Genomic DNA, 21599 nt, shown 5'->3' with positions numbered 1-21599 from the left:
CAGGTGGCTCAGTTGGTTTAGCATCCAATTCTTGATTTTGGCTCAAGTCATGATCTCAGTGTCAAAGGATTGAGCCCCAAGTCAGGCTCTGTGCTCAGCACAGAGTTGGCTTGTTCCTTCCTCTCTGCCCCTTCCCCTGCTTATACTCTCTTTCTCAAATAAATAAATAAAGCCTTAAAAAAAAAAAAAAAGAAAGAAAGTACTGATACATAGTACAACATGGAAGAACATTCAAATTGTCATGCAAAGATAGACAAATCACATTTTACATGATGGCATAATTTTATTTACATAAATGTCTGAAATAGGCAAATCTATAGAACAAAAAGTATATTAGTAGTTGCCAAGCGATGGAGTTGGAAGTTGGGGGACTTGAAAGTGATGGCTTAAAAAAAAAAAAAAAGTGATGGCTAAAGGGTATGGGGTTTCCTTCAATGCTGATGAATATATTCTATTAGCAATAATCACTCCTCGGATAAACCTCATTAGCTACGATACTGCCACTGCGCAAAGCTGATGATGAATATATTCTAAAATCAATTGTGGCAATGGTTGCATAATTTTGTGAATGCACCAAAGACCATTGAACTTACACTTTAAATGTGTGAATTTATCATATGTAAATTATATTTCAACAGAGCTGTTACCAAAAATGTCAAGAAAACAGATGAATATGAATATAACAAAGCAAGACATGAAGAAACATAAAATATTGTGAAGAAATAAAGCAATCCAAATAAATCATACTTTGTAACAAATATAAATTGCATAAACTTGCACTTTAAAAACATTGCAATATTGGTTAAATATTTACTATAGAACCATATGTGAATACTTAAAAGTAGATCTTAAGCTGAAATCATTGAAATTAAATGAAGAGAAGATGCATCAGAAAAATAATAAGAACAACAAAACTGTATATATCCATATCAATATCAGACAAACATTTCAGATAGAAGGTACCAACTTAACTCAAAAGGAACAATTATAAGGAAAATCTAACAATTTAACTTTTTTGTTACAAAAATACTACATATACATACTTATACATACATATATATGATGATATGGGTTTAAATAAAATCTTCCAATTATAATCAAAAATTTAAATAATTTGTTCAGTTACACATGGAACATTTCACAAAGTGATGATATATTGGGTTGTAAAACAAGTCTAAGCACAACTCAAAAATTGTTAATATAAAGAATGAAGATTTCATATACTTATCATACAAGGTAATTAATTAGGGAATCACTTTAAAAACAAAAAATAAAAACACTTACATATGGAAGTTTTAAAAAATAACTTCCAAATAATGTATGGGTCAAAAACACAATGAAATAAAAAAATTCTTAAATTTGGAATAATATATATATTATTTGTAGAATGTGGCCAAAGATGTACTGACAGGAAAATTTATACTTTAAATTCCTAATGTGAAAATATAAAACCTAAAATAGTTGAGAAAGGCATTCAAATGATGAAATTCGTTAAGAAGTATGATAAGTTAGAGTAAATGTATAAGTAGTAAAAGAAGGGAATATAGAGAGTCATATATTAATGAAATAGAATATACCAACAAAAATAATTTAAATAAAAGAGAGCCAAGCTTCAGTCAAGATTAGTCATGGAAGGTAAGGGCATCAAAGAAAACACAAATGAAAACAATAAAAATGAAAAAATAGATTTGGAATAAGTTTTTATGTCAGTAATGTTAAAACTTAGATGAACAGCATTCTAAAACATTTTAAAAAGGAGGAACTGCAATAAATTTTACAAAGCTTACAGGATCATGACACTAACATCAGACATGAACATAAGAAATTAAATCACAATTCAAAAAAATAAGCCACAATTGAATCCTATAATCATAAATTCAAATGTTTGAAATAAAAATTTAGCAAATTAAAAATAGGAATGTGTATAAACATAATAGTGACATACTGACAAATTTAGATTTATCTCTGCATAGCAGGAGGAATTTATAACACCATCCAATGTAATTCAGCTTGATGACAGGTATAAAGAGAAAAATAATGATAATGTATTCAAAACAACTTTTGATAAAATTCAGTGCCATGTCATGATTTTAAAAAGTCTCTTGCACAATAGAATATGAAAGAATATTAGAGACATTTCTTTTCAAATAGGGAACAAGAAAAACATGCTCACTAACACTTCTACTCATTGTTTACTGAAATCAGAATAAGAAATAAATAAAATTATAAATATTGAAGATAAGTCATCATATGCAGATAGTATGGTTTCCTACAGAGATGATGCAGAGCAATAAGTATTGAAAGCTTATCACCATTGATAGAAAAATACAAATTTATCAAAATAAATTATATTCCTAGACACCAATATCAAAGATATGGCTGATGCAATTTTGTAAAGCATATATATAATTTACAGTGACATAAAATATGGGTTCCTGGCAATTAACATAACAATCTATAACAATATATAAGACTTCATATTTTGAATAAAAAATATTAAAAATAAAAAAATTGAAAAAAAATATTGAAAAGGTATAGAAGTAAATGATGCATTATTTATAGGAATTCAGTCAGAGAGAAAACAAGATATGGGAGAAAAGGACAACTGCTAGAGGTATAGCCTTGGATAAAGATAAGGGAGTATTGAAAACACAATCCAGAGACTGGCTTTTTGTGAGAGCAGAGATAGTTCATCCATAGTAACAAAGGAGAAAGTAGGGTATAAGGGCAACATGCAGGTAGATGGTAGAAGAGAATCCGAAGTACCTGAGATTGCTATAGTTGTCTTAGAGAAATAGGAAGAAAAATCAAACCAAGGGAGAGAATGGGGGAGAAGGTATTAGAGGTTTGAGAAAAAAAGAAGTATAAAATAATTGTATAAAGCAGTGGGAGAATGAATGGGACATATAAATACAGAATAAAAGACAAATAGCTCTATGGTGCTTTTTTGATCAGCAGTCATGAAATTAAAGTGAAACCTAGCAGCATGTCTTCCCATTTTTCCTTGAACAGATGAAGATGCATGGTTTTAGGCAGAGAGTTGGATTTAGCCAGAATAGGATATTGTGAAGGTTGTATGGAGAGGGAAAGATGCAGCAGATACTTGACAGCTTAAAACAATGATGGATCATGATGACAGAAAATGAAGACTACAGGTAGAAAGTGACAGATAGGCAGTCATTAGGGACAGTGTGGGAATATGAGTTTTAGGGAGAAGAAAGCATCACTGATCTGGAAGTATGGCAATGAAAAAGGAAAGGAGGGCACTCCCAGGCTAGTGAAATGGGAGGTGAGAGTATAAAAATATCTACTATGTGAGAGGATTATAAAAAGTCAAGGTCCTCAGAAGACAGTAACAGTAAAGAAAAGGTCAGAGCAAAGTTTGAGTATTTGGAGGATTTAGAGAATGAATGAATATGTGTTTGCAGAAGTACATAAATATTTTAGGAGTTGTAGGTGTAGAAATTTGAGTTAAAATAGAGCATTGGAAGGCCTACAGGCATGAAATTGTAGGAGATGTGGTGTGCTAAGAGTCCTGAATGTCTCGTGGTGTTGGATTTTAAAATGAATAAAAGGAAATAATTAAGTTGGTTTCAATTGTCTTAAAACTTATGTGAAAGCTTTTTAAAAAATCTTGTAGTCTAAGGATTATTGTTACTAACCAGCTTCGAGTTTCTTTATGAAGATAGGTTTTGTTTTTTTTTTTTTAGAACTTCTAACTTATCTCAAGTCAAGAATCCTAATAAGATATTCATTTCAAAAAGATTCAATACCAATTTTGGACGCTTTATTTCTGCCAGCCATTATATTATTTGCTTTACTCGAATTTTCAAGGACCTAACCTCCCTCTGAGTACTAAGGCACACCTGGGCATTACTTGACTATTTCTGATGGCGTTTTCTCACTTATCTACCCTATAAACAGAAATCTTTACTCAGTTATCAGTATCTGGAAAATGTATAGTAACAACAGCATCTCTATATTGTTACTGTTGTTTGTTTGTTTTTTTAAGATTTTATTTATTAATTTGACAGAGATCACAAGTAGGCAGAGAGGCAGACAGAGAGAGAGGAAGGGAAGCAAGCTCCCTACCGAGCAGAGAACCCAACGTGGGGCTCGATCCCAGGACCATGGGATCATGAACTGAGGTGAAGGCAGTGGCCTAATCCACTGAACCACCCAGGCACCCCTACTGTTCTTTGTTTTCATTTAAAATTTTTTTTCTGTTGTTTTGTTGATGCTGAGAATGAAAGAGTGATCAGAGGATCTGACACAATAACCCAAGAGACAGGGAGGTTTAATATTATCTGCTGAAATATGATTTGGTCAGGGAGCATTCTGATGACATTTTACTGTTTTTGTGATATGATCAATGCATATATGAGAACAGAAGCTTCAGCCTTATTGCTGTGTATAAATACGGTTGTGTGTGTATGTTTGGAAGATGTATGGATTTAGAATTTTCTCTGGAAAGCACTTCCCTTATTAATCAGGAAAAAACAATGGCTTACTTAGAGTTTGATCCAAGTAGTAAATGATATATATATATATATATTTTTTTTTATTAAGAGAAACTCAGTATTGTCTTATTTTTTACCTCATCCTGAAAGGTAAATAATACCTCTACTGAAAAACTTCATGAGGCTGCCTCTTCAGGAATGCACAGTAAACTGTTAACAGTCATTATCTCTGGAAAGAGGGATGATCAAAAAAATGTGGGACTCCATATTAATTTTACATTGTTTGAGAAATTTAGGTTAAGCATGCCTTTTATAATTAAAAACAGAAAGCCTAGAGTTTGAAAAATTCACACTAAATTTTCCATTTTAAAAAGTGGATTGTTCATAGCATCAATGTCTACAATAGCCAAACTGTGGAAAGAGCCTATATGTCCAACAACAGATGAATGGATAAAGAAGACATGGTACACACACACACACACACACACACACACGAATATTATACAGCCATCAAAAATGAAATCTTGCCATTTGCAATTATGTGGATGGAACTAGAGGGCATTATGTTAAGCAAAATAAGACAATCATAGAAAGACAATTATCATATGATCTCACTGATACGAGGAATTTGAGAAACAAGACAGCGGATCATAGGGGAAGGGAGGGAAAATGAAATAAGAGGAAACCAGAGAGGGAGACAAACCATAAGAGACTCTTAAATCTCAGGAAACAAACTAAAGGTTGCTGGAGGAAAAGGGCATAGGAAGGATGGGATGGTTAGGTCGTGGACACTGGGGAGGGTGTGTGCTATGGTGAGTGCTATGAATTCTGTAAGACTGTTGAATCACAGACCTGTACCCCTGAAACAAATTATATATTTATATAAATAAATATGGATTGTGAAATTTGAGGACAAAAAGATAAACATAAATCTGGAGAAAATCAAACTGAATAGCTGAATCACTTACTAGAAAAAAATATATAAAAACAAAAGGCAAGTCAACAATCCTGCCACAGGATATGGCCACAAAGGAAGCCAGGAGCTGGATGTAAATTCATTTCTGGTCTGTTAGTCCAAGAAGTAATCCTGGCTAATACTAAAGCACCCAAGGTGTTGGTCTAAGATGTTTCACAAAAAAGAAGTTTATTTTTTTAATTTCCATTTATCTCAGAAGGCAGGCCAGTGATCGATACTCATTTGAAGCTAATATGAAGATTAAATGTTTTTTTCTTTATATTTTCTGTTATATTTGTCTGCCTGTTATCTTGAGTTAGGGCTAGCTTGAAACAAAGATAAAAAGAGCAATGAGGCTGCTCTGGTGGCAGATAACAAACCATCCAACTTCAATTCACATACTTCCCTCAGTTTAATTTAACTCTCACACAAAATCACCATTCTCTTTATACACTTCATGGGCTCTCAGCACATGAACCACTGCAATATGGGTTAATGGGCCTCCATAGCCTTTTGAAAAAGAAGTTTGATTTGAAATAGCAGAAGTTTCACATATAAAGTAAAAGATGCTTTTAGTTTAGAAAAAGCAATGACAGGTGGTGGGCAATCTGAAATGATTCAATTCAGCCAATTTTTTAAAATCTATTTTTCATGTGGAACATCAAAATGATTTTGCTTTGACTCATCTTGGCTGCTACAGCAGTTTGTTTAAAAATTTGTGTGGTAAATGTCATTATAATGATAGAGGCCATGTCTTAAACTTGAATGTCATCTAATATTTGCTATGTTTTGATATTAGACATATCTGGAAAATTATACACACTAACTGAAAAAACAAATATACTTTGTTCATATAGTTCCTGCATTCAAATACCGCTAATATAAAAAAAGCTATTTTTTAACATTAAGCATATTATATAGTCTTAAGAACTCCAGTCCAAAAACAAAAGCTTGGATATTATGCTGCTGACTCAATTTCTGTATGATATTGAATATTTTCCAAGTTACAGTAATCTAAAATGAAATCACATAGAAGAGAACAGCAAGCAAAACAGGTCTAATTCTCGATATTTAAAGGTTTTTCTATATGCTAAATAAAGTAATTGGGGGCACCTGGGTGGCTCAATTGGTTAAGTGTCTGCCTTCAGCTCAAGTCATGATCCTGGGGTTCTAGGATGGAATTCCACACTGGACTCTCTGCTCAGTGGGGAGTCTGCTTCTCCCTCTACCCTCCCCCCTGTTCATGATCTCTCTCTCTCTCTCTCAAGTAAATAAATTAAATAATCTTTTTAAAAAGTTAAAAATAATAATAAATTGGATTAAAAGGTACACTTTTATGAACACATTTTTCAATACATTTGCCTCAATAGTTGAGAGAATAATAAAATTCAAGTTGCTCTGATTGCTCATCTTTTGTTTCTTACTATTAGTAAAAATATGATTTGTAAGAAAAGAAGAAAATAATTTGAGTAGAAAGAGGAAAAGATTGTCAATAAATAAAAAGTATATAATAAAACATGGGCATATGTTTATTAAACATATAGCAAAGGGGATCAGACATAAAAATAAATACATACTGATTTTCTTCTCTAATTTACTCATCTTCTAGAATCTTTTTAAAATTGAGTTAGGAAAATATTAACTCTGATTAAAGTGTAAATGTGTAAAAATAAATGAATTATTTCTTTTTCCAGAATATTTTTTCCAGAATTATATGCTATTAGTTATACACATTCCTTCATATTTCATGAAATCCTTTCATGTTATTATACAAAATTACAAAATTCTCCCCATTATGCAATTCATCCATGCATACCATAAAGCATGATACTGATTTCATCAGGGAAATCAGAACCTTATCTACTTGTCTCACTCACCTCGAATTTATCATTTGCTTTCCTTGGGAGCTATTGATTGAAAGTTGGAAAAAAACAAAAAACAAAAGTTATCCTACTAAATTCTCCATGGCCCTTTTGGAGGATTTTTTGAGTTCTCTTAAGGGACATTCATTCCAACCTCCTAATAATATCCCCTCTTAACCGAGATTTAAAATATACCTCTAAAATCTTTTTCACCCAGCTTCCCTGGCAGTTACTGTTCTAACCTAGATATAGGTTCTTCCAATCATCTCTGTGTTTCCCTGACTTGGAAGACATATGTAAAACAGTATGAGGTCATTGCAATTATTCTGCTGCTACTATTCCTGTTGTCCAGCATTATCATGGGTACATTTCACTTTTTGTGGAACCTGTAGCAGAAGTTCCTAATGGGATTGTGAAAGAGTATATGTGCCATCCATTTTGGTGGAGTGAATTGTGAGCCTGTAATTGTATATCCATTTCCTAATTTCCTGACTTGATGCGGCAGAACTAGAAGCTCCCACGATAGACATTGCTGCTAGAAGCTCAGTCCTGATCCTGCTCCTCAGCACATCTTAAGGTACTATAAATTTTACTTACCTATAATAAATTCCTTTCTGCTATCTGCAACTTTATCCCAACCGATACATCCTTCCTCCTAGTGAGGTTACAGAACTACATATAAAGGCCTAAATAAATCCCTCCACGGGTGAGTATGTTGGAAACCTACACATTATGTTACTAAGTGTGGAAATGATACTCAATTCGGTCTGGTGAGCTCAGATTTCCCTGAGTTTTCCTACATCAAGACCTGTAGAAACTCAACTTCTTGGCCATTGCTTCTTTTTTTTTTTTCTTTTGGCTGCTAGAGAGTAATACAACTGCAGCTTTTGTTAGTTTTAGAACTTTGAAACTAATCCAGGGCACAACAGGGAGATTTGCCTTTTAAATAAATTCATAGATTATATAACTGAAAATGCAGGAAGGCACAGCTAATTCCAATAGGCAATTCCAAATTTGAAGTGTTATTAAACATCCTGTATGTTTGTGGGTAAGATTCTAGGACCCCTTGTGAGTCCCTCTGTTGATTAAGGAAGAGTTTTAATATCGTTATGTTGATTTATTCAGTAAATATCAATTGAGCCCCTAAATACGTCCAGTAGGGGGGCCATTGAGGTATTCTAATGAAGGAAGCACTGTGATTAAATCTGTGCTTTAAAAAAGGCCTTTTGCTCCAGTGTGGAGAATTATTTGAAGCTGACAAATACCAGAGACAGAAGACTAGGTAAGGAGGTTAAGGAAACCAATCCAGGTGCCAGTTAATTGGGGCCTGAATTAAGACAGTGGTCCTTACAAAGAGGGGAGATAGAAACATTCTTTAGGTAAAAAGAAACAGAAGCAGTAGAACTTTAAGGATGATTAGATGTGTGGTGGGGCAAAGGTTGAAGGAAAGGAGGTCAAACACTGTATCTAGGTTACTTCTTAAGTAACCTAGGACAGTCTCTGTTAATAGCTCTATTCCTGGTATCCGGTCTCCTTTCCATTGTAAATGTAGGCAGTTGATGGGGAGGCAGAGGACTTTTCCTGCATACTGGTAGGGTGTCATATACTGTGCTAAGAAGCACAGAGGTAAGGATAAATTCTTGGTCATTTTAGGAGCTGGAAAATTGTGGCACTGATTTTTAAGAATATTTATTGTAAACATATCAAATATATTTAAAAGCAGAGAATAGTGCCATAGTTCTATCTACTTTCCTCGATATAATAGTACTATTCACTGCCATACACTTCTCATGAAATTTCAGCAAGATTTTGCCTTCTTTTATTTACCTTTTTATTATTATTATTTTCATTATTAATATGTTTTAAAGCAAATGGCAGACATATCTTTTATGAGATAATTCAGTAAATAGAATGCATTTCTAAAACTAAGGACATTTATTTTTATATAACCACAATATCATTTTCATACCTAATAAAACTGACAATAATTATTTGAATTCATCTACTGTGCAGAGCGATATCACATATTTATGATTAATTGTACTGTTAACTTTTTATTGAAGTAAATCAATTATACAGAATAATGCACAAATCCAAATTGTATAGTTTGGTGAATTATCATAAATTCACCTCACTACTCAGATCAAGAAACAGCAAATTATTATTACCTTAGATCTCTATTCTTGCCTCTGTAATTAGTTTCTCCCTAAATACAATCTTGACAATAATCTTATCTTCTAAAACATAGCCTAGTCTTGCCTCATTTTATTTAACATAAATGGAATAACATGTTGTATATTCCTTCATAACTGACTTCTTTTGTCCATTGTTCTGTGTGTGATATTAATCCATGGTATTTATGCGTAGTTATAATTTATTTATTCTTTTTACTGTATACTATTCCATTGTATGAACATGTCATAACTTATTTATCCATCATACTGATGATCCATTTGATTTATTTCTGGTTTAGAGCTATTATGAATAACTCCTTATAAATATTTTTGTTGATGTCTCATTGTACATACAAACATATGCATTTCTCTTCTTTATGTACTTAGGAATTTATACATGCTTAGTAATAGAACACATATATCTTCAGATCTAGTCCATAATTCAAAATAGTTTTCCAAGATAGTTGTACTAGTTTTCACTTGTCATGAGAGTTCCAGTTGCTTCACTTCCTTTTCAACACTCGGGCTTGTCTGCATTTGTTTTTTCTCATTACAATTGTTGTTTAGTGAAACCCAGTTGTTGTTTAATTTGAATTTTCTCAAACCTTATCAAGAATTTGACTCTTTGCTCAGATATTTTGATGATTTGGATTTTTTAAATAAAGTTCAAATCCTACAATACTTTTTAATTGAGTTGCTTGTCTTTTCCATAGTGATATAGCTCTTTATTTTTTATGTTTCAGTCTTTTCTCAGTTATATGTGTTACTAATATTTTCTCCCTTCTCACTTTCTTAAAGATTATGAAGATATTATTCTATATCTTTTAGAAAGTTTAGTTTTGCTTACTTTTCTGATGATATTTATATCCATAAACTAACTGGAATTAATTTGGAGTTATGAGTTAGATGTCAAGATTCATATTTTCTATGTGGCTAGACAACAAACTCAACAGCATTAATTAAAAAGATCATCCTTTTACCAGTAATTTACTTTTACTAATTTCTTTAAAAACATTAATACCTATGAAAGTATGACCATGCCTATTTTATCTAAAAGTTGTCTTAGGGGCGCCTGGGTGGCTCAGTGGGTTAAGCCGCTGCCTTCGGCTCAGGTCATGATCTCAGGGTCCTGGGATCGAGTCCCGCATCGGGCTCTCTGCTCGGCAGGGAGCCTGCTTCCCTCTCTCTCTCTCTCTCAGCCTGCCTCTCTGTCTACTTGTGATCTCTCTCTGTCAAATAAATAAATAAAATCTTAAAAAAAATAAAAAATAAAAAAATAAAAGTTGTCTTAGTACCTAGTGATATATCTTATATAAAAATTATGGGCTTATTAAATAATTTTTCTGTAAAAAACAATCCACATTTCACAATAAACAAAAAAATAATAATAACTTTTATACAGTAGTTCCCCTTCCCCCATGTCACAAATACCCCAGTCACATTTACCACAATTTTCTCCTGAGACTCCAACCATAAATTTGGAGATCAGGTAAGATACATATTTATATCTGAAGCCTATCTAACAAGGACTCCATAGGGTCAAAAGTGAAGAGTTAAAGATTCTGACCAAGAGAAACATAGTTTCCATATATGTATGTATGTATGTGTGTATATACATATATATGTATATATATATATGACTCATAAAATGCAACCAAAGACTCTGAAAGAGTTTAATAAAGATAAAGGATACAGATCAACAGATGAAAGAAAAACAGGCAAGAATTGAGTTGAAGTGACTTCCAGATGCACTTCCCAGTGGTCCTTTCTTAGGACATGCTTCATATCTGCATTAGTACTATCATCTGGGTTTCAGGACAGTAAGAGGCAATGATTTGTAGCAGAATCTCTTATGCCACTCTGATCACAAAGGAAGTAAAGATGTAGAGCCAATTATACCAGGTGTACAGTGTCATAACTTCCTCTGCCCTATGGTCCTTTTAGCTGGACTTACAATCAAATTGACATGAAAGAGATTAACAGGGGAAAATTTAATTTAATAGGCATATGTACAGGGAATCCACACAGACATGAAATTTCAAAGACAATGAGGCAACATGAAGCTTATGAGCTAAGGAAAAAGATAGAGTCTGAGAATACAAAGCCGAGGAGATGATTAGCAGGAAGGTGAAAGATGTTTTAAAAAACAAAGGTTGCCCGATTTGCAGATAAGTTCCTTAGATATAGGACAGTCTCTGTTAATAGCTCTATTCCTGGTATCCGGTCTCCTTTCCATTGTAAATGTAGGCAGTTGATGGGGAGGCAGAGGACTTTTCCTGCATTTGATGAGTCTTAATTACTTTTAACTTGAAATAATCTTTATACCAAAGTGGGCCATTTGGGGGCAGTGTGTCCTTTGCCTCTGACAGTCATGAATATACAAGTTAACCATGGTGCCATCATTGGTAATTCTAACTATAAACAACAGATTATGAATGATTAATTATCCCACTTATTCTTAGAACAAGTTAGTACCAGAGTTGCAGGCATTTCTAGAGATAAGCAGAATTGTCCAAGTTGGGAAGAAAGATTACTACTACAAAACAAATGAAGACTTTCATCATCCATTTTAAAAAAAAGAACATAATATTCTAGATAATACTTTAAAATCCAATTGTCACTCAAAGTCACATTTTCCTAGATTGTAATAAATACTGAATTCTATTCAGAGTTAATTAAAATTAAGTTAAGACACTATCTTTGGAATTTTTTATACTGATTTTCTGTTGACAGGAAACCAAAGTAGAAAACAACTCAGCTTTGAAAGCAATTAGCATTTTAGAAATAATTTGGTTATGAATGACAGGGTGGTTGAGATCAGGTAAACTGTCCAGAACAAAAAATACTAAACACCTCATATTGTTATAGAAACTGGGCTAGATTCTGGTGGAAGAACCAAACAGCACTTGGGAGACTTTGGAGGACTGGAGGTTTATTTAACACCAGTGGACTCAGAGGAGGTTGTTCTCCAAAGGTCTGAGCCCCGAGCACAAGCAGGGAGGGGGATTTATATGCTTCTACTTCCACATACTTGATACTTTTGGCACGCACAGGAAGAGGGGTAGGAAAGAACCCAGAAGGACTTTGAGACAGGGACTGGAATTACCTTGCTGGTTTGGTTGGCCATCTTACAGTACAGTTTTTCCCTATCAATATCTATCCTTCAAATATTGTAAGTAGTGATATTATAAACTATATTAGTAATTTTTAACATTAATTCAAAGGTAATTACTAGGCAAAACCCTTTATATTTAGTTAATTCAATAAAAAGCATTCAAACATTTAGATTTTAGAGGATTTATTTCCACTGTAGTTTAATAAAGTTACGCCTTTGGCTGTACCTAGAATCATTTGGGAACTTAAAAATAACAAGGCTGGGTTCCACGCCCAGAGATTCTAATTGAAATTTAAATGACACCAGATATCGGTATCAATTCCAATTGATTTGAAATACCACTGGATATTAGTATTTTTAGAGTTTCCTAGTCTTTCAAATGTTAAGGCAGAATTTAACAATCTCAGGTCTACATAGTGCCAGTAACCCCTTTTTAAAAACAGTAGTGTTTAAAGTTGGCTGTGATTTACTATATTCTAGGTAACCGTAAATTTCAGTATCAGGGCTCCTGCATTTAGTCACTTTTATGAAATCTCTGGAAATTGTTGTGGTAAGGGAATTCCATCAATCTATAATTTTAAATGTTTCTTAAGTGATTTTGATTCAGAATTAGGAATGAAAACTATTACTTTAAAATATAAACTTATGGGGTATCTGGGTGGGTCAATTGATTAAGTATCTAACTCTTGATCTCAGCCCAGGTCTTGATCTCCAGGCTGTGAATTCAAGCCCTTTGTGGGGCTCCATGTACACTGGGTATGGAGCCTACTAAAAAAAAAATAAAATAAAATAAATAGAAATAAAATAAAATAAAATATATGCTTTTATTTAATCCTAACACATTAATTGTTATTTTATTAACATCACCATGAATATTTATTATTTTGTATTATCTGGTATCAATTTTCTGGCTCTTAAATTCTATTTTGGCTTAAATTTTCTTGTTCTCATTCTAAACTTAACATACTTCCCTAAGCCAATTTATCAATAAACATAGCCTGTGCTGAAAATAGGAATAATTAGATTAACAGAGTTGGTGGACCAATCACACTTACCCTGCAAAGGATTTGGTAGTATGCAAATCACTTAAGAATAGTGTAGTCAAATTTTCCAATATAATTTGTTTACAATCCCACCACTAGAAAGCAGATTACAACATTGTGAGCAGTGTTTCCCTACCATCTGGAGATATTTTTATTAAAATGAGATAAACAGGGTTTCCCAATTCCATTAATATTATGAGTAGAGAGCAAGAACGTAAGTAATGTGGAACTAACAGTATTCATTGAAAAGCACTGGTCATTTGCAAGGGCATTGGGTATAAAACCTACAAATGAAGGATGAGGGAGATCTGTGGTTCATATTTAACTCCAAGTGGAATGATAATCCTCTCCTTTTCCTTTATTAATTTCTATTTCTTTCTTATTTAAATTGCTTTCTGCTTTTTGATAATACTTACCATCTTAATCCATTAAAACTGTTATCTATCCAAATGAAGAACACAAATGCACAAAATGCAGAGTGGAGGTGGGAAGTAACAAAAGATTTTTTTGATTGATTGATTTTGATTGTTGGATTATTAGAATTTCCTATTGTAAATTCTATTATGCTTTTAACTTGCAAAATATAGAACTACAAAAAATAACAAGATTACCAATCTTTTGTTTTGCAAATATTAATTACACACTAGTTTGATTCCATAATGGCTTTCTAACATTCGAAATGTATAGATATAACATATACATTTTCTTATCTAACATCACACTCATATGTATTTAAGGGTATGAAATTATGTTTGTATGTAAATGAGTGCTCATGTAGGCAAACATGTATATGTTTTCTTGACTCTTTATATAATGGGAAATTTTCAAATCATATTCAAATTGCTTTAGGAGCAATATTGACATAACTTCCATGCCAGACAGGTCTGAGTTCTAATCATGTTAGAGGCAGTGCAACATAGGTTGTAAGGAAGGAGAAACTGGACATTTATTGAATAGCTGAATGTCCTACATATCAGATGTTTTCACACACAGTCTCTCATACCACCAGTCATTACGCCCTGTTGGTTCTTCCTGCTAAATATATCTTGAATTACCCTTTTTCTTCGTAACACTACCATCCGTTTTTCTTGGAATACTCCTGTTACTTCCCAACTGCTCTTCTTTCTAAAAAGTTTTATTTCATCATTGTGCCATCAGCAATTGTCTTTCCAAATCACAAATTTAGCCATGTTTCAGTGTGTCTCTTGAAATCATAAATCACTTGCCTTTGAAATGTATGACATATAAGATTATTCCTGACCTATGTGGAGAAGCTTCATTCTCCACAACTTTTACTGACCTTTCTTTTCCTTTCCTCTTTCCCACCCAAAATGTATCCCCTGATCAAATAACTTATAATTTCTCATATATGAATACCCATATGTATGAAACTCCATTTATCCAGTTTTTTATTTTACCCTTCTCCCAAAATGCCATTTGCCCTTCACAACTTCCCCAACCATTAAAAGTTACACCCTTCTATGTTCCCATAACATCTGGTATATATCAGCCACTACTCTACAGAGATATTTGAGTTTCCATCTAATCAACATATAGTCTTCAAAAGGAGAACACAACTTCCATATTTCTCCCATTAAGCATATTTCTTTATGAGATAAATCAGATTATTGCATCAAAAGATCTTGCCATGAGATTCAACCAAGCTATCTCAGTTACATGCAAGACAATTACAATAAACGTTACTTTTGCCATCTGTAAAATTATTGTAGTGGAATATCATCTTGAAATATCAATCTCTATTTCCCTTTCCTGCCCTCTATTGCATGTGACCCTTCCCCTATTCAAAGAAATTCATTTAGTCAGGCAAGATTAAAATTGGTCAGTTTGACTTTAATTAATTCTACCTCCTAACAATTCTATCCTCCTATTCTGAGAAAAGTTTGAAATTATGGTACAGACAAGAATCTTGAAAGGCAAATCTTTCATTTTATAGAAAGTACAATTTATGAAATGGAGAAAATGTTTATGGACTAAATGTTTATGGACTAAAGCAAAAGTCATGAAAAATTCAGCCTTAAAATTTAGAATTAAAAACCCTTCAGAATTTACTCTATTCTAGGAGACTAGATAAGAACTGCTAGATAGAAGAAAAACTGAGGGAGGTACAATTGAGTGAAACTCTGAGAAGGGGCCACCACCCACTCCTGGGACACATTACTTTGGAAAGATAATAGAAGGTTCTAGAAGTCTGATAATCAGAAATTATTGAACAAATTCTCAGTTGCATCTGTTCTGAATGGAGTCTGGAGCCCCAAGATTTCCCTCCAAAGTCTTATAAAGTTCTCACCCCAATATGCAACTATAATGAATATTCTATTTCCATGATAATTATTATGATTAAATCGAATTAGGTTTGTGGACATTATGAACTCCAAAGTATAAAACTTTAACATGATTTTCAAATCTTGAAGGTAAAAATATTATAGTTTCATTTCAAATTTTTTTCCACCCATATTCCATTTCCTTAATTTGTCACCATTTTAAATAAAATACTGATTTACATACAGTACATTATAAAGCAAGAGCAATGGCAAAGGCAACATAGGACATTCCAAAAAACAAGAGGAGTTTCACGTGTGTATTATCTCTAATCCTTAAATGGGTGGGCTAAGCAATACTTATAAAAAAAGTATATATTGATAAAAGAGTTCTTCCTTTATGTATAGTCCTGGTACTTCTGCTGATCACAGATCCTCACTAATTGGTCTATATTCTATATCTTTGTCAGTTACTTACTCTTTTTTACCTTATTGGTACATTCTAAAATTAACTTCTTCCTTTTTCATTATATACCCTGCTGTGCCTTCCCATGGCAATTTTCTCTTCATCCTGATTCTAGAGCAGATATTTCAAAAATAAATAGGACAAAAACATTTCCTTGGCTCAAGCTAAATCTAAGCATGAAGTGACATAGAAATTTGACTATTATCAGATAAATAGATATATCTAGATATCAAAGCAATGTCAAAACAAAGAAAATCAAATTTTCTAGACTGATAAAATGGATAATTGCCATATGCCCACTTCTCTTTCCACTTTGTGTACAGCAAGCTAATTCTCAATGACAGTGCAATGTGTAATCATCTCTGTAAGCTACATATAACTTAAAGATGTCTGTACACTTGCAGAAACCTTAGTCCCAGAAACAAAAATGGAAATGTGTTTTCTATGTGCATGCTTATTCTATTCTAGTAAGTGGCAAAGCTTGTTTCAGTTTTGAAATGATGGTGATCAAATAGGAACCTGTTATTTATAAAACTCAGAAGCCTTTCTTGCAACTCTATGCAAGCAGAGATGGAGGAAGGTAGAGTATTTTCTTCCACTATGTCACTCTTCTCCTGTAGCTTTCTTTTTTCTGTCCCCAGTGATTTGCCCACAGTTTAGGCACAGAGGAAAGGTGTCTTGGGGGCTGGGAGTGAGGGGATTAGTAATTTCAAAGATAACACAGTACCTATTAAATATTATGTCTTGCCAGAATTAAAGAGAGTTTATGCAAGACCTCATGATATAAAGTATTACATGACTATTTTCTTAAATAATTTGAACAACATTACTTACTAAGTGGAAGATTAAACAGCTAAATCTTGGTTATCTGATGATTAAGTACAATGAAAATTTTTTTAAAGATTTATTTATTTATTTGAGAGAGAGAGAGAGAAAGTGTCCAAGTTGGGGGAGGGACAGAAAGAGAAGGAGAGCAATCTTCAAGCAGACTCCCCACTGAGTGTGGAGCCCAATGCAGGGCTTGATCCCAGGCCCTTGAGATCATGATCTGAGCTAAAATCAAAAGTCAGCCACACAACCGACTGAGCCACCCAGGTGCCCCATGAAATTTTCAATGTATAATTGTTTAAGCATTTCTTTTCACTTTCTTGTCTTTGGTATCCTAGCGTTCTCATGATTTCTCCTTATAAAATGAACAAACAAAGAATACAACTTATGCTGAAATGGTTCAATAATCTTTTTTTTTTTTCATTTTCTTATACTTGTATTTAGAGGCACCTGGATGTCTCAGTGGGTTAAGCATCTGCCTTCAGCTGAGGACCTCAGGCTCCCTGATCAGAGGGGAGTCTGCCTCTCCCTTTCCCTCTGCTGCTCTCCTTGCTTGTGCTCTCTCTCTGTGTCAAGTAAATAAATAAAATCTTTAAAAACAAAAAACAAAAAAAAAACCCTTGTATTTAGAAAAAAAAATCAAATTTACAGAAAAGTTGCAAAAATTATAAGAACGCTGCTAGTCCTACAACCCAGATTCACCTAGTTTTAGCATTTTGTTCCATTTGCTCTCTCTATACATTTATGTATCTTTTGCCTAAATGTTTGGGAATAAGTTGCATATATCATTATACTTTACCATAAAATTTTCAGTGAATATTTCCTAAGAACAAGGATATTCTGTTTCCTATCACCAGTATGGATATGAAGTTTGGCAACTTGAACAGTAACATAGAATTTAATATGTTGTCAGTATTTCTATGATGTCAGTATAGCCAGTAATATCTTTTAGAGCATTTCTCCAGTTCAGGATGCAGTGTAGGATCTGATATTTCTCAAGTCATCATGTCTCTTTAGTCTCCTTGAATCTATAAAAATCTCCCAGCATTTCTGTAACTATTATGATATTCACATTTTTTGAAGAATATAGTTAATGGACTATTATTATAGTCCCTTTGTCATCAAAATTCTCTTTCAGGAGCTGATCTTTGCTCAAACTCCAAAGAATATTTTTGCATATGGAAGCCTTAGGATTTTTAGGGTCATTCAGGGCAGAATCAGAACATAAATAATAATACTAGAGATAACAGGATGTGTAGAGGGAATATTCAGAGGGTGAGAGAGACATCCTGCAGTGAAGGAAGAGTAGAAAAGGAAAGAGGGAGGCTGGAAGCCTAAGTCCTTTGATATGGGGAATTTTAGGGAACTGTTATTATAAAAGAAAACAGGAAGGAGCCTGTCACTCCCAGCAAAGCCTCAACATGTAGGTGTGTATCAGTCAGGGTTAACCAGAGAAGCAAACTAGTAGAAGACATATATTAGGAGACTTATTGCAAGGAATTGGCTTATGAAACTGTGAATGTTAGCCAGGCAGGTCTAAAATCCAGAACATGCCATCAAAATGGGCAGGCTGAAATCTTAGACATGAACTTGGAAGACAGTTTCCACAGGAAGAATTTTTTTTAATTTAAATTTAATTAAGATAAGCTATATTATTGGTTTCAGAGATAGAGGTCAGTTATTCATCAGTCTTATATAATACTCAGTGTTTATTACATCCCATGACCTCCTTAATGTCCATCACATAGCTATCCTGTCCCTCCACCCCCTCCCCTTTAGCAACCCTCAGTGTGTTTCCTATGATTCAGAATCTCTTATGGTTTGTCTCCCCCTCTCTGTTATCATCTTGTTTTATTTTTTCCTCTATTGCCCTATGATCTTCTGTTTTGTTTCTTAAATTCCACATATCAGGAAGATTATAAGGTAATTGCCTTTCTCTGATTTATTTCTTTTGGCATAATACCCTTTGGTTCCATCCATGTCATCGCAAATGGCAAGATTTCATTTTTTGATGGCTGAGTAATATTTCATTGTATGTGTGTATGTGTGTATATATATGTGTGTGTGTGCATGTATCACTTTTTCTTTATCCATTCATTTGTTGATGGACATCTTGGCTCTTTCCATAGTTTAGCTATTGTGGACATTGCTGCTATAAACATTGGGGTGCACGTGCCCCTTTGGATCACTACATTTGTTTTTTGGGGGTAAATACCCAGTAGTGTGATTGTTGTGTCATAGGGTAACTTTATTTTCAACTTTTTGAGGAACCTCCATACTGTTTTCCAGAGTGGCTGTACCAGCTGGCATTCCTACCAACAGTGTATGAGGGTTCTCCTTTCTCTACATCCTTGCCAACATCTGTCATTTCCTGACTTGTTAATTTTAGCCATTCTGACTGGTGTGAAGTGGTATCTCATTATGATTTTGACTTGTATTTCCTTTATGCCGAGTGATATTGAGTATTTTTTCATGCGTCTGTTGGCCATTTATATGTCTTTTTTGGAGAACTGTCTGTTCATGTCTTCTGCCCATTTCTTTATTGGATTATTTGTGCTTTGGGTATTGAGTTTTATGGATTTTGGATACTAACACTTTATCTGATATGTCATTTGCAAATATCTTCGCCCATTCTGTCCATTGCCTCTTGGTTTTGTCAACTGTTTTCTTTGCTGTGCAAAGCTTTTTATCTTGAAGAAGTCCCAGTGGTTCATTTTTGTCTTTGTTTTCCTTGTCTTTGGGGATGTGTCTAACAAGAAGTTGCTATGGCCGAGGTCACAGAAGTTGCTGCCTGTGTTCTCCTCTCAGATTTTGATGGATTCCTATCTCACATTTAGAATGGTTCAATCATCTAAAAGGCAAATGGCTTTTTTTTTTCCAGCCTGTTCCCATTCAAGATACTTTAAAGAATGTTTGGTTCCAGCTTTCTAGCCTTATTTCTCACAAACCTTCACATGTATCCTGTAATTCATAATTAAATTCTAAATTCTTTTGACAGACCCCAAAGTTTCCCTTTCCTGTGTCTTTGCTCATGCCTTTCCTTGGACAAAGTTTCCATGGTCTAGACAACTGAAGATATAACAGAACCTCACCTGATTTTCAAGGCTCATTGCACAAGCCTCCTCTTTCCTACTATCATTTTCCTGTTTTAGACCTTTGTCAACTTTTGCTTGGACCTAGTTACTGATTCTGATTCCATCTTGGTATTATGCAGAATTATCACTTCTGCTGTTGCCTAGGTATTTTATCAGTATAGCAAATTTTACCTTGTAACTCCCTTGATTAAAATGTTCCACCAACTACAGAAAAATTGCAGGCTGCTTAGCATGAAATGAAGCACTTCATAATTCAGGCCAATGCATGTATATAATCTCATGTCCCAAAATGCTCTGACTAAAAATCTCCTGTTGCATTAATCCTGAATTACTTATAGTTTTACTTTACATATCTTGATATTCCTTATCTCTTTTCTGTGTAGTGCCTGCTTTCTCCATTTCTCCAACTGGAGAATGTTCTTTTAAATTTTCAAAATACAAACTTCTGGTAGGCAGAATTTTAAGATGTTCTCCAAGATTTCTGTCCCCAATCTACAAATCCTGTATAATCCATTGGATTTAGGAATATAATGAATTTCATTTCCATAATTAGGTTTTGTGATATGGCACAGTTGGCTTTAAGAACAGGAAAGTTACTCAGCATCTGATCTGGTGAAGTCTTAAAAGACACTAGACTCTTCTTGGTGTAGGGGGGAAAGGGAAGATAGAAAGATTAAAAGCATGAGAAAGATTCAATGTCCGGGAGATTCTCCTTTGATTTTGAAGTTGGAGGACCCATATGAGGTGAGGAATATGGGTGATATCTGAAAGCTGAGAAGCACATGGATGACAGCTGGCAATGGAATAGGTCCTCAGTCCTACAATTGCAAGGAATTAAATTTTGCCAAACCACATGAGCTTAGAAAGAGAATCTCAAACTCCAGATAAGAATACAGCCTGGTGGGCGCCTGGGTGGCTCAGTGGGTTAAGCCGCTGCCTTCGGCTGGGGTCATGATCTCAGGGTCCTGGGATCGAGTCCCACATCGGGTTCTCTGCTCAGCAGAGATCCTGCTTCCCTCTCTCTCTCTCTGCCTGCCTCTCCATCTACTTGTGATCTCTCTCTGTCAAATAAATAAATAAAATCTTTAAAAAAAAAAAAAAAAAGAATACAGCCTGGTTTCAGGGGTGCCTGGGTGGCTCAGTGGGTTAAAGCCTCTGCCTTCAGCTCAGGTCATGATCTCGGGGTACTGGGATTGAGCCCCGCATCAGGCTCTCTGCTCAGCAGGGAGCCTGCTTCCTCCTCTCTCTCTGCCTGCCTCTCTGCCTACTTGTGATCTGTCTGTCAAATACATAAATAAAATCTTAAAAAAAAAAAAGAATGT

The 21599-nt window shown here is 34.0% G+C and overlaps 1 pseudogene; it reads right to left on the bottom strand.

Annotated features, from left to right (window-relative positions):
- Positions 1-283: 283 nt before the first annotated feature.
- On the bottom strand, positions 284-515 carry LOC125103349 (uncharacterized; annotated as a pseudogene).
- Between the last annotated feature and the right edge of the window lie 21084 nt (positions 516-21599).

Source organism: Lutra lutra, chromosome 6, assembly GCF_902655055.1.
Source record: "Lutra lutra chromosome 6, mLutLut1.2, whole genome shotgun sequence".
NCBI classification, from domain to species: domain Eukaryota; kingdom Metazoa; phylum Chordata; class Mammalia; order Carnivora; family Mustelidae; genus Lutra; species Lutra lutra.
The sequence above is the reverse complement of the archived record's forward strand: the minus strand, read 5'-3'. Positions and strand labels throughout refer to the sequence as shown.